Raw genomic sequence first — 14176 nt, forward strand, 5'->3', positions numbered from 1 at the left:
TTTATACAGTTATAGATATGAAAACAAGGTATCATGCTTTTCAAAAATCAACCAAGAAAGTGATTTTTAATTTTTCTTTGGGTGATTTGTATTTTATTTTTTGTCTGATTGCCTCATGCACAGTTAAGACTTGATACAAGGTACCTTTTTTATGTTTATTTATTTATTTTGAGAGAGAGACAGCACATGTGGTGGGGGGAGGGACAGGGGAGGGACAAAGAGAGAGGGAAAGAAAGAGAATCCTAAGCAGGCTTTGCACTGTCAGCACAGAGCCAGACACAGGAGTCAATCCCATGAACCATGAGACCATGACCTGAACTGAAATCAAGAGTCAGGTGCTTAATCGACTGAGCCACCCAGGCATCCATGCAAGCTTTCTGGTATCATCAGAAAAATCATGGGCTGATTTTTAACAGCATTGTTCTAGGACTACAAATACATATTATGTAGGGTTTTTTTTTTATTTGTAATACTTCACAGATGTGTCCAATATCTTGTTTAAAATATTCAATGGGACCCTTCAAAAACATACCACGGATAATGTGGCCACAAACAGAAAACAAAATAAACATTTGGAGAAGTGAAAGAAGCCGAGTAAAACTGTGCAGACAGTACTGAGCAATGGCTGAAGGAATTGCAGAAATATATAATAAAAGTCTGAGATCTTGAGAACCTCAGTGCCTGGGCTCCCTAAACAGATGTATAAGCCTCAGAAATTCATTTAACTTCTAAACATATCTATCTTAACCATGTTTTGTTTAATAAAAGGGCTCAGCATTTCTAATTCTAATCCTCTTTATGGTCCCTACATTTACTGATTCTAAGTACATCACCTGATTTTCTCCAAAGCACCTCTTGATTAATGCCCAAGGAAGGAAAAGAGGCAAATATGTATAGTTAATGAAGGAAAACTTCAGACTAAAAGTTAATATGGGATATTGGTCTAATAGTAAGGAATAATTTTATAGAAAACTTAGAAATACATGAAAGGAAAGAAACCACAGGAAATGTAGCTTACATTTTTTTGACTGATCATATGTATAAAACAGAATGTCTTTAAATGGCTTGAATAAGATAATTTGGAGTATCTTGAAGTCCATAGACAAAAGTCAATACCTATGCTGCCATATTTTGTACATAATAGAAATTCAATACGTGAATATGGAATCAAATGGAAGCAAAAGGATGCATTATGAGGAAAATTCACATTTCAGCAAAGAATAAAGGCATAGTTTAATTGAATGTGGCATACTTTATTTGAATCCTGGGTCTGCCACTTATCAAGTGTAGTATGTTGGGAAAGTTACCTAAATATACTTAAATATTTTGAACTTCAATTTCTCATTTGTGATATTGAAATAAACATTCACAGTGATCTTAGTGCATGAACATTAAAATATCGGAATTATTCTCAATATTTACGTATCACATTTTAATTATGATATAAATTTTCCTAATGTTTATGTTAAAAACAAATATATGTCCCTTGAGAATAAGGAGATTTTTCTTGAATAAAATACGGGGGCGGAAGAACAGTTCTTGCTCTCACCTAATCTTTTATAAATTTGCCCTCCATTGAAAAGTAAGTAATGACATTTTAGTCATATAAAAATATTGGAAAATTATAAGTTAAAATATTCTTCTAAAGAAAAGCTGAAAAAAACTTAACTTATTAATTATGTGCAATGAAGTCCTTCTCTAGGAGAAAAAAAAGGACAAAGCATATTAAAGATACATACTTCCAAAAGTGCTCACAGACTTAACAATAACATTAGCTAAAATTTAAACACATTAATTTTATTTTCACTGTGTTACATTGATTGGTCTTCTATTTAATTTCCTTGCTTTTTAATTATTATCTATCTATAAAAGAGAAAACAAATACAAAGATCCTTGCCAATTTAACCATGGGTTTATTCATAAACACTAACTGGAATCTTTTCAATAATGAAAATTAAAGATAATATAACATAGCCAAACCCAGCTTCTGTTGCATGTTGAATGAATGAACAAATATTTATTGAACACTTTGTGTTTGACTGGTACAGTTAACTGCTGGACATTCAGAAGTGAATCAAGCAGAGTGAAAGGGAGAGAGAAAGAAACTTTCTTCATGGTATGTTCTCTGATAAAATTTGCATAATACAATATTCAGCTAAAAGCCATGCTTTACACAAGATGTTCCTTCATATTTATACCAGATAGTAAATCCATCCATGACTGATGATGCAGATATCATTTATCTTTTGAAGCTAAGAGTTGGATAGCTAATTTCTTCACTTGTTTAAGAGAAACACAGTAGTCCCACTAACTTGTACAAATTTCGTGCACCTTTTATAAAATGAAAGTGGAACTAAAAGCATACACATATCTAAGAATACATTTTATTTAAGACTGAGGGGTTATGTTAATTTCATGTGTTTTTACTTTATAAACAACCAATTGTACAAAAGTCCTTTGTAGAGTAAAAAAAAAAATCTAAACAACATTTTAAAAAATCATATCATTTGAGGAACAATAGAGAAAAATGAACAGCATAAGTAGAAAAATATTGCATATGAAAAATAATGAGCCAGTATTAACTGTGCTTTTAAAAGGTATGACCATTTTACAGAAAATACACATATTTTTTGAGGAACCTTACCTTCAAATTGAATTTTGTAGAGTGGAAATGAAACTTTTAGAAGTAGTAACCAAGGGAAATATTTAAAATATCATGAATTTAATAAAAACAACAGTATTAACTTTCAGATAGTCTGTTTACAGTCCATTTCTGATATCACTAGCAATACACAGAAAATAAATAATAATCAAAATAAATATTCTTTTTGCTAGAGCAAGGAAGGAGATAGAAAATATTTGGAAAGATGGCCATCAACATGTAAAACCCAATAATTATCTTCTGAACATTGAACTATTGTTACCTGTAGAGAAATTAGAATATTTAAATATGAATTCAAATGATGTCAAATCAGTATTAACAATATCTGTAATACATTTATTTAATAACCTATAGTTTGGAATACTCTATACCTAGTTTATCCTTATTTTATCATACAGAACCCCTGAAGTTCAATAAATATTGGCTATACTTCACCTTTGTTCCAGTCACTGTACTGGATGGTAGGAATGCAAAAGTGAAAAACATAGTGTAGAGTATATTGTTGAGGATATTACACCTGACGATACTCCTATGTAGGCAAACACATAAACTAGTCATTTCAATCCAACATGCAAAACAGTCACAGATATCTTGCTATCCCTATCTCTAAAAAATTGCCAGACATTTTCATGTGATGTAACAAAACACCGGAGTCATACCTTTGTGTCTTCACAATACGTCTGAGTATATTTTGTAGTACGAGGTGAGATATTGAATTGTTATCTTGCCATTGAAACTTGCTTTAAAATGCTTGTCTCTATAAACCTGAGATCTCATGGAAGAGATAAATGGACTTCATTCACATTATGATTTGATTCATTAAAGGCTACCGTTAAGTAGGAGATTTCAGAAAAGTATTTAGGTTTTATTGACAAAAAAATTACTTAACATAGAGGCTTTGGAAGTAGATCTTTAACAGAAAGTGACAAGCAGAGTATTGAGACTCTGGTAAATGAATATCAACCAAAAAATCAGATGAATGATATCTGAAATTATGAAATATTCATTGAAAAATCATTATTGAAACCATAACATTTTACTTATTTATATTATTTATAAGCATATTTATTGTGAAATAAAATTAACATTCTCTAAAAGGAATCACATGCTTATGAAGGAAACAATAACCTTGCAATTTGGTCCACTAACATTATTTGCTAGCATTTATAGTGTATTTTCTTGTTTGTTTTTTCTCCAGATGGCTATTTTGCCAAGAATTTGTAAGTAAAAGATGATTTCAGGATGGTATACACATATATATAAATATACCAGTAGTGTGATTTTTTAAAAATAATAATAATAATTACCATTATTTTTCAGTCTACTGGGTAAACTGTATTCTCTCTGCCACACAATATCATAGTTTCTTCATTGAAGAAAGTCTTATAGGCAAATGTTTGGGGTGATGTAAGACAATATTTATACTTTGCAAAAAATTTTGACTTGAAAATTAGAATCTCTATTTAAACAGATAAAAATAGAAAGAAATCAATAAAATAGTAATTTTTGTGCTTTAAAAATCATATAAAAAGAAGCATTTTTTAAATCCCTGAATATTGCAAATAGTATTGTGTTTAGCAACTGTATCTGCCTAACAAAGGAAATGATATCATTTAATCTTCATTTTTTCACTTTTCATATAGAATCTATGAATCTTTTAGAAATTTAGGAATAACTTAGATTGGGGCCTCCATTTTCTTGAATGGCTGAGTCAGAAAGATTACATAAGATTACATAATTATCATAGAACATATCATATTCTCAGCTAATAAATATCTTTCTCAGCTAATTTTCCAGCAAATATTTGAAACATGTCCAAGTAATCTTGAAGTCATCGGCAAAGGTTAAATGGGGGGAAAATATCTTAATTTTAAGAACATGCATATTGGCAACAAAAGCGATGTATACATTCTGGAAAACAAGAATGCATTATAGAAAACTGAAAATTATCATAATCTGAATCACAATCTCTGATATCACATCATGGTTTTAAAAAGTACTATAAACATATCTAAGAGAAACAGTTTTTAATTCTACATATGATTTAAAGACAAATATAATGCATGAAGAAAATAAATTGAAGAAAAAAGACCTAATCTTTCAATTCAGAACAAGCATTTTAGTGCACATGTATATTTCCTTCTAATTGTTCTAAAATCTATTTACTATTGTCATCATTCTAATGATGGATTATAAACATGAATATTAATTAAGAGAATTCTGTTTGTTGATAACAAAAAATTAAATTTTCAAAATAGTATTGAAGTTTGGAAAGAATAAATTCTCTTTATTTTAAAAATATAATTTATAATATCAATTTGAACTAGAGCAATAAAGCGATGAACAAAATATAGCCAAATCTCAAACATGACAGGTGATAATATACTTGAGGTAAATCCTAAAAGCAGTATGTGAAAAAAATTAATGGATTACAAGGTATGAAGATAAGGGATGAGGAAGAGTAAAGGAAGTCCAAAAGCAGAAAGATAGACATGAGGTATACAATAATGGCTTTTAAAAGTCAGTATATTTTTAGTTATAATGCTCTGGAGAGGCACCTGCCTGGCTCAGTCAGTGGAGCATGTGACTCTGGATCTCGGGGGTGGTGAGTTCCAACCCCACATTGGGAGGAGAGATTACTTAAAAATAAAATCTTTGGAGCACCTGGATGACTCAGTCAATTGAGTGCCTGACTTCAGCTCAGGTCATGATCTCATGGTTCATGAATTTGAGCCCCAACACCAGCCGGCTGCTGTCAACACAGAACCTGCTTCAGATCTTCTGCACTTCTCCCTCTGCCCCTCCCCCACTTGTGCTCTCTTTCTAAAAAAAAAAAAATTTTTTTTAAAGAAAGAAAACATTGCATGTTGTTTTTGAACAAGGACAAATTGGCAAGACTTGAAATTTTCTATTCAAAGCATGACATTGTTCTGGTAAGGGAAATCCACTCCCTTATGGGGAAACTGCATTGGACAATTTGCAGATTTCTTACATTTTATTCCAACACTTAACACTAGTGCTGAAAGGAGATTTAGAGATTGTGTCCATCGATTTTCACATTTTATAAGTCAGGATAGTAAAGTCATCTCTAGAACAGTCAGAACAATAATGAAGAATTTGTGTGAAAACATGATTCCGATATCAACCAATATAATTTATTTATTCATCTCGTCAATAAAAATTTATCAGTACCTACTAAATATCAGGATTTTCTTCTGATATAAAATACATTATCAGATGAGTATACCAAATACACCATCCTTTCAAAGAAGTCATCTAGTTTGCTTTACTGAAAATTAAACCTTAATCAAAAATCAAAATAAAACTAGATTCTACCCTTCAAATCTATTTTTGCTGATTTATATAAATATATAAGTAAATATAAGTATATAAATATATACATAAATTTTAGTGAATACACACATGTACATATATAATTGTTTAAAGACATTAAATTAATTATTTTTGTTTTACTTAAAAATTCTAAAGACATAATTAAGTTGAATGGCAATTTTTGAAGCAATGAAAATTCACAGAAGTTTATTTTATGGAAGAAATGAAGTAAATTAATTGCCAGGCATACCTCAGAGATATTGCTGGTTCAGTTCCAGACTAGTTCAATAAAGAGAATATCACAATAAAGCAAGTCAAGTGAACTTTTGGTTTCCCAGTCATATAATACTATGCTCACACACTTCTGTATTCTATTAAGTGTGCAATAGTGTTTTAAAAAAAACAATGTACATATCTTAATTAAAAAATACTTTATTGTTAAAAAATGCTAACAATCATCTGAGCTTTTATCAAGTTATAACTATGGATCATGGATTACCATAACAAATAGAATAATATAATGAAAAAGTTTGAAGTATTGCAAGAATTATCAAAATGTGACACACAGATAAAGTAAGCAAGCACTCTTGGAACAATGGTGCTGGTAACTTGCTCAAGCAGGGTTTCCACAAGCCTTCAAATTCTAAAAAATGTGATATCTGCAAAGCATAATAAAGTCAAGTTCAATAAAATAAGGCATGTGTGTGCATTTATTAGCATAGTACCTGATTTTTTAGTCATAATTCATAACAGTATTATAATTTTAATCATATGTATAGATAGATAGATAGATAGATAGATAGAGATATATATGTGCAATTCCCAACTTCTTGACCTTTGTAACCACTGAAATACTTACTGTTATGCTTTACATTAAAATTGTATATTTAGTTTATATAACTACTCAGTTATAACATACTAAGCTAAGTAGTTTGGTATTTGGCTCTTATTCTGAGGACGTGTGTCATATATTAAATGGGCTAATCGCTTAAATTATTTTTTAAATAGAAACTACCTTAATTTTTAAATATTTGGTAGAATAATTTTAATAAAACATAACGGGAGCTCTGCTGATTTATTATTTTGTTTTATAAAAAATCTCATTCCTTCTTTCATACTTTATATATACTACATATACTTAAATGCTAGAATGAGTAATGCCAGTTAAAATTAATAATATAAAAAGTGAACATTTAAATTGTAAGTTTTGGAGCACCTGGGTGGCTCAGTCGGTTAAGCGTTCAATTTCGGCCTAGGTCATTGTCTCATGGTTTGTGCTTCAAGCCCCATATTGGGCTCTGTGCTGACAGCTCAGAGCCTGAAGCCTGCCTCAGATTCTGTGTCTCCATCTCTCTTTGCCCCTCTCCCTTCTGTGCTCTGTGTGTCTCTCTCTCAAAAATAAATAAACATTAAAAAATTAAAAAAAAATAAATTGTAAGTTTTGACCATAGACATTAATTTTTCTCTTCCATATTATAAGGCTAAGTCTTTAGCAAAGATATAAAATGGGTTGTTTGCTCAAGTCTCCTCAAAGGGTAAGTGATAATTCTGACCAGACTTGACCTCAATGAGGAAAAAAAAAAGGGCGGGTTCAGATACTAAATGTAAAATCACAATTATACATTTGAAAATTTGTGATTAAATATTCTTTTTAAAACCTCTAATTATGCTACATAAAGTAAAGGAGCACGTAAAGTCATAGTAAAACAATGGATTGTATAGAAGGAAATGTAGGATTGGACAAAAATGGCAAGGAGGAGAAGGGAAGTTCTGGGAGAAATGACAATTAATCTCTATGAAAAGTTCCTCAAGTGGGAAAGAATTTTGTACATGTATTGATATATGTAGCTGAATCATACAATTTATTAAACAATTATGGAATCTACTTATATATTTTTTGTTTCTCAACCCCTAACGTCAACAAGCTTGACAATTTTACCACTTCATATATGGCTATTCTTTCTTCTACTTCTTTTAAAATTAAAATTCCTAAAAAAATAAACTGGATCTCTTGATTTTATAGATTTGGTTATTTTATCTCTCAGACTTCATCTTCCTAAACTAAGTAATAATTGAGATTATTCTAAAATATGTAAACTCTCTTTTTATAGGTGTGTTCCCTTTAAACCTGGCTTACAAACAAAACTTTCTGGGTGCACAAGTAAACACCAACGCTTCTATTTTTGATGCCATGCATGATGTTACATTAAAAAATACTTTAATATGAAAATTGAATCAGGATGTTTGGATAAAAGAAATAAAGTCCATGTAATATGATTTCAGAGTGTTGAAAACAAGATGCTATGTGAATTTAAAATAAATGGTGCATAGGAAGCTCAAAGTTTTTCTCCTTCTTTAGTATACAAGACATCACTGCCGCCAGGCATCATGAGGTTACGTTTGCAAATTTTAGGAGAAAGCTGAGATTTTGTGCATAGAAAACACACATCCTGTATTTCTATTTTCCTCAGAAATCATCGAGATTTAACAACTATTCTGAAAGCACTCTCAGATAAAACAGAAAACAGTTTATTATTTGTAGTAACATGGAAAATAGCATATCTTTTTTGTTTCTAGGTATTTAAGGTATTTTTTATTTCTTAATATGTGAATATATTATTGGAAGTACAAATTGAGGATTTTTAAATATTTCCAGAATTGAATGTCTTTGTTTCAATATGTGTTTTATCAATTTCAAGCAGCCTGAGAAAAATGTCAGCTATGCCAGTATATGGGTTGAAAAGCACCTTCAAATCCTGAAAATATTAAGAGCCAATTGTTGCAGTTACTCTTTTTCTTATCTACTAAATTCTAATATTTTAAACACTGTTATTTCATTTTCATCTTGAGAAAAGCAAAGTATTTTAATTTTTTATCAATTATCTCAAATTTCATTTCATTATATAATAGGATTGATGACTTGGAAGGCTAAAGGCTTCTGTTAAACCTCAACAATGTAGAGCAAGAGACATTTTTTTGAAAAAGATTTTCCTAAGCAGATTCACTTTACAATTTAATTTCCTTCAATGAAGTAAAGGTCAGTGTGAGGCTATAAGAAAGTTAATTTGCATGAGGTATGCACATGGAATATGAAAATAATATAATATGAAATATTCATAATTCAAGCTTTAAAAACCAACCTCAGGGCTAAAAAAGCAATTATTATAGGAAATGGCTCAACAATTACAACAAACTTTTTGTGATGATGTCAACTAGCATACTTTCATTCTGAGAGACACGAAGAGACGATCCTGTAGGATAAAAACAAAGTCTGAGAATTAGCCATTGTTTTCATTGTCTCTTTCATTTATTCATTGGCCTTAGAAAATGTTTATCAATGCTATTTGTCAACTACTAACATAATTCTCTATGCAATTCTACTAATCATGTAAGTCTATGTCCATTTTACATTTATGCTGATTGTCTCTTCGTCTCTCATTAAATCTATATTAGTATTTTTTCAACCCATGGCAGCCAACACATACATCTTTATTGACTATGTTCCATGTTTATCGATTTGAACAAGATTAAAATTGCATTCTTATTCACAGAAGTGTGGCAGATGTCTGTTGATCTGTTACTTCTTTATCTTAAAATCAAATTGTTTGAATAAAAGTTTCACAAAATTACAGTCTCTCTCCAGGTCACTCAACTGATTCCTATCCTGTTCCCTTTAAATCAGAATAACTAATAATTCTCTACATTTCTTGATAAAGAAGTATGATTTTCATGAACCTTACTGAGTATGCAGATGAGTTTCTTGAAATTATATAAAGGGTCCTGCAAAATATTAATTCAGTAACATGATCCTGTGTTTCTGTTGATCAGAATGAGCATAATGCCTAAAAAACACATTGCATGACTTGTCTTATTCCTAGGTTTCTTCCTGTAGCATTGGGCTCTTGGGTATTAAACTTTTTAAAATGCCTCTTTGCCTCCTGCGGCCTCCTTTGTCCTTCCATAGCCACCTCCACCTGCTAGAGCAACTGTGACATAGAATCTGATTCCTAGTTGCTTGTTAGGCTTTGTAGTCTGTGCTGAGATGGGAAAAATAAAAGCATCAGGGGCAGAGTGCACGGTAATAAGAGATGAGGAAAAGGCACGGTACTGTTGTTACCTACAATCAACCGTGGGGAGCTGGAGAGGTCATTACCTAGATTTCTGCTGGCACAGCCAAAATCAAACTTTGAGAGAAACACATCATCTTCTTGCATGACCTTAGCTTCTTTACCATGAGGTCAAAGTTAGGTTACACCAATAAATGAAACCTGGATTAAATGCTTTCCATTCACTATCTTTTTTTTTTTTAGTGTTTATTTATTTTTCAGAGAGAGAGAGAGAACATGAGCGGGGTAGGGGCAGAGAGAGAGGGAGACACAGAATTCGAAGCAGGCTTCAGGCTCCGAGCTGTCAGCACACAGCCCGATGTGGGGCTCGAACTCACAGAGTGTGAGATCATGACCTGAGCCAAAGTCGGACGTTCAGCCGACTGAGCCACCCAGTATCCTCTTACTATCTTTTTTTTTAAAACTAGTGCAGATCCTATCCTGGTTTATTTATATTATATAGCAAACTATGATAGGATAGCCACTTCCATAAATACACAACCCTGACAATTCCCTTGATTTCAGCATGGTGAGACCCTAAGTAGAAAACCAAGTTGAGCCCTACCCAGAGTCCTCACCCATGGCTAAGTTTGTTATAGTTTGTCATGCAATAATAAAAACACTAATACATTTCTTTAAACTTCCAAACACTTATGTATACACATTTATGACACTTACAGAGTCATCATCTGATATGAATGAAGATATTAAGTATTTATTGAACAACTATTTTATGTCATAAACATGCAAGAAAGATTTGGGATACATGAATTGATAAATTAGACAGGATCAATTACTCCTTTTTAATGTTTTAATGTTTTAAAACATTAGACCTAAAATTGGTTAAATACGTTAGATTATTTCAGACCAGTGCAAAGTTCAATGAGACCATTGATCTGACTGTACACTTTGAGGGAGACAAAGGGAGCAATAGATTTTCAGAGCTATTTATTCAACGTTAGGTCATTTATTCCCATAGAGAAAATTCTTTTTAAAATGACATTTTTTAAAGAGATCTGTTTCATTTTTCACAGAGTTACCGTGAAGCAGTACAAAGATATTTAAAACATACTTTCAGCCTTTTGAAGGAAGCACACTTTACAAATGCAAAAGATTACTGTTAACAAAAGCCATTTTCATGATCTTATATATAGAGACATACTTATCTAAATATTTTGGATATATAATGTACTATTTATTTAAGAACAGACTTAATTTTTAGTTATTGAATCAGGTCAAATATCCTCCATCATTTTAAAAAAATATTTATTTATTGTTGGGGAGGACAGCATAAGCTGTCCCTCGGCAGAGAGAGGGAAACAGAGGATCTGAAGTGGGCTCCCCACTGACAGGCTGACAACAGCAACCCCAATATGGGGCTCAAACTCACAACTGTAAGATCATGACCTGAGCTTAAGTCGGACTCTCAACCAACTGAGCCACCCAGGTGCCCTGTCTTCCTCCATCTTTTAAAATGTTAAGCAATGATTAGTGCTAGAAATGAATATTAAATTACATTTTTATAAGCATAATTTTAACTTTAATTTCCACAGAATCAGACTCAGTTGATTATGGCTTCATAATTTCACATAGTAAAGTAGATTAAAATGCAACCTTATATTTAATCCTAGCATTAGTATTCACATTTAGAATTTTTGAGATGAATGTCAGACTACAATATTGTCTAACCTAACCACTTTATTATTATTTTACCACCAACCCTTGTAAGCCTCCAAAAGAGACAATTATAATGTCCAATTGCCTGCTGCCACACTTACTGACTACAGGAAGCGAAAGCTTTCAGTCATGTTGCAACTAGAGATGGAAAAAAGGAGCACTATGGAAGAGAAGACAAACACTTTTTCAAAAAGCCCAATGAAACCTATGATTTACTTTGAAAAAGAATGTTGGTAAAAAAATACTTGCTTTTCATATCACATATGTACACACTTACCTGTCTTTAGCTTGTAGCAGAATAGTAAAATACCAATTAGAAGCTACTATTGGTGTCGTGGAGTGAATCTAAACCTGAAAGCAGTGGACATTTCTGGAAACATCTATGGTAATTGTTTGGAGATTGACACATAGTAAAAATGTTTTATAAACAGCTTGCATAATACTATATATTGAACTTCTGAACACACTTTAATGTACATTAAAACTACTAACATTTAACATAATTTTATGACCTCTGAAAATAAATATACAAGAAAAACCAGGCATGAATTTAGGAAATAAATATGTTTCATGTAAAGCCCTATGTTTTTTCTAGCCTTTTTGAGTATTTTCCCTCTTTATCTTGTGACCAAATTTTATCTCGCTCCCTGGGACACACATTACAGGAGGATGAGGGGAAGGTTTAGAAGATTGTAGGAGAGCAAATGAATTATTCTGAGGTTAGTTCTCCAAAATACAGGAGGCTGTCAAAAAGGATCCTATATGGGGGAAAAACAAGTGTTTATGAAACTCTGCTTATAATAGAACAGCAATATCTGGGCCATAATAACTCTAACCATTCACTTGCCTGTCGTCCTTGAAATCTAGGAATTCCTTAAGGATATCAACACAGTTTGGAAAACAGAAAAACATACTGCTGTTGGAGTTGTTCAGGCCCGTGTTTTGTGCTAGCCTTTCACGTTCTACCTGTGTGATTTTATTAGTCAGAAACTAGCAGTAGCTTTAAAAAAAATTACAGCCTTGTTTTTCCTCACATAATAAGCAGGCCAGGACTGGTCTGTTGGCTCAATCTGACATATCTATGAGCTAGGGTTCCTCTAATTGCTCTGTTATTTTTCAAGGCCTTTTGTCCTCATGATGGCAGTATGCTGCAGCAATAGTAGGCCTGAGGTCTGCTTGTCCAACAAAGAGAAGAGAAAGTGAAGAAAGTGCCAGGGGCTTCCTCTGATCACAGCAGGACCCTCTTTTCTGAAAGGACACCCTCCCAAAGGGCCTCTGCCTATCCACCTGAACCAGAACTGTGTTTCATGGCCACAGTGGTTTAGAGACCTGAAATTTCAATTTTATAATTTTAAAATGGGTGAAAATTAAATGATATAATATATATGAAAAACCTATCACAGCACCTGACTCATACTGATACTGATACAAAATAAATATCAATTGCATAAATTAATACATAGAACATATTTATTTAAAAATAAAAATATATATTTGCTGAATAACTATTGGTTTTTTTTCCATGTGGTGAAGGTGGGAGGTGTCAGGACAGGGTATGGTGGTTTGTATTTCAGTATTTCATTAGAAACCTGAGTTTTTAGAACTAAAAGTAGATTTTCCCAATCACATAATTCATTGAGTAGCTTATTTAACACAAAATATGCATACTTCTATTTTACCTATAGTATACTTGAACTGTGTCTGCAGAATTATGTACATGTTGTTCTGACTCATTGGTAACTGAGTTAAAATGAACCACATCCACATGGGGGGAGGTATCTTGGAATGTATATATTGAGATACTTATACATTTGTCCATGGAAATATTTATATAATTTTTATGACATTTTTATATATGGTGTATACGTATGTGTTTATATGTATTTACCCATTTAAATGGTGGTATCTAGGGTTTTGTTTTTAATTAAAAATGTGAATTCTATTTGCCTCAATTTATTTTTATATTACCTTTTGAAAGTCATGAGTCAGAATAAGTTAATAGATTTATAACTAGTAGATGGATTCTAACATGTCAGTTAAGGGTAGATTGAACAGACCAGGTAAGGAGAACTCTTTATAGAATAATGACTCAAACATCCATTCTTTTATACAAATTAACTCACTTAATGAGTATACTGTGAATTTTTGGATAACAAAATTATGGAAGCAACCTGTGTCCATCGATAGACAAATGGATAAAGAAGATGCAGTAGATATATGATATATGATAGATAGATAGACAGATAGATGATGGATAGATGATAGATAGATGGTAGATAGATAGATAGATAAATGATAGATAGATGATAGATAGATAGATAGATAGATAGACAGATGATAGATATTATTAAGCCATAAAAATAATAAAATCTTTCCACTTGCAACAACATGGATGGGG

Source organism: Panthera pardus, unplaced genomic scaffold (genome assembly GCF_024362965.1).
Source record: "Panthera pardus isolate Hobbes unplaced genomic scaffold, ASM2436296v1 HiC_scaffold_21, whole genome shotgun sequence".
Lineage (NCBI taxonomy): Eukaryota > Metazoa > Chordata > Mammalia > Carnivora > Felidae > Panthera > Panthera pardus.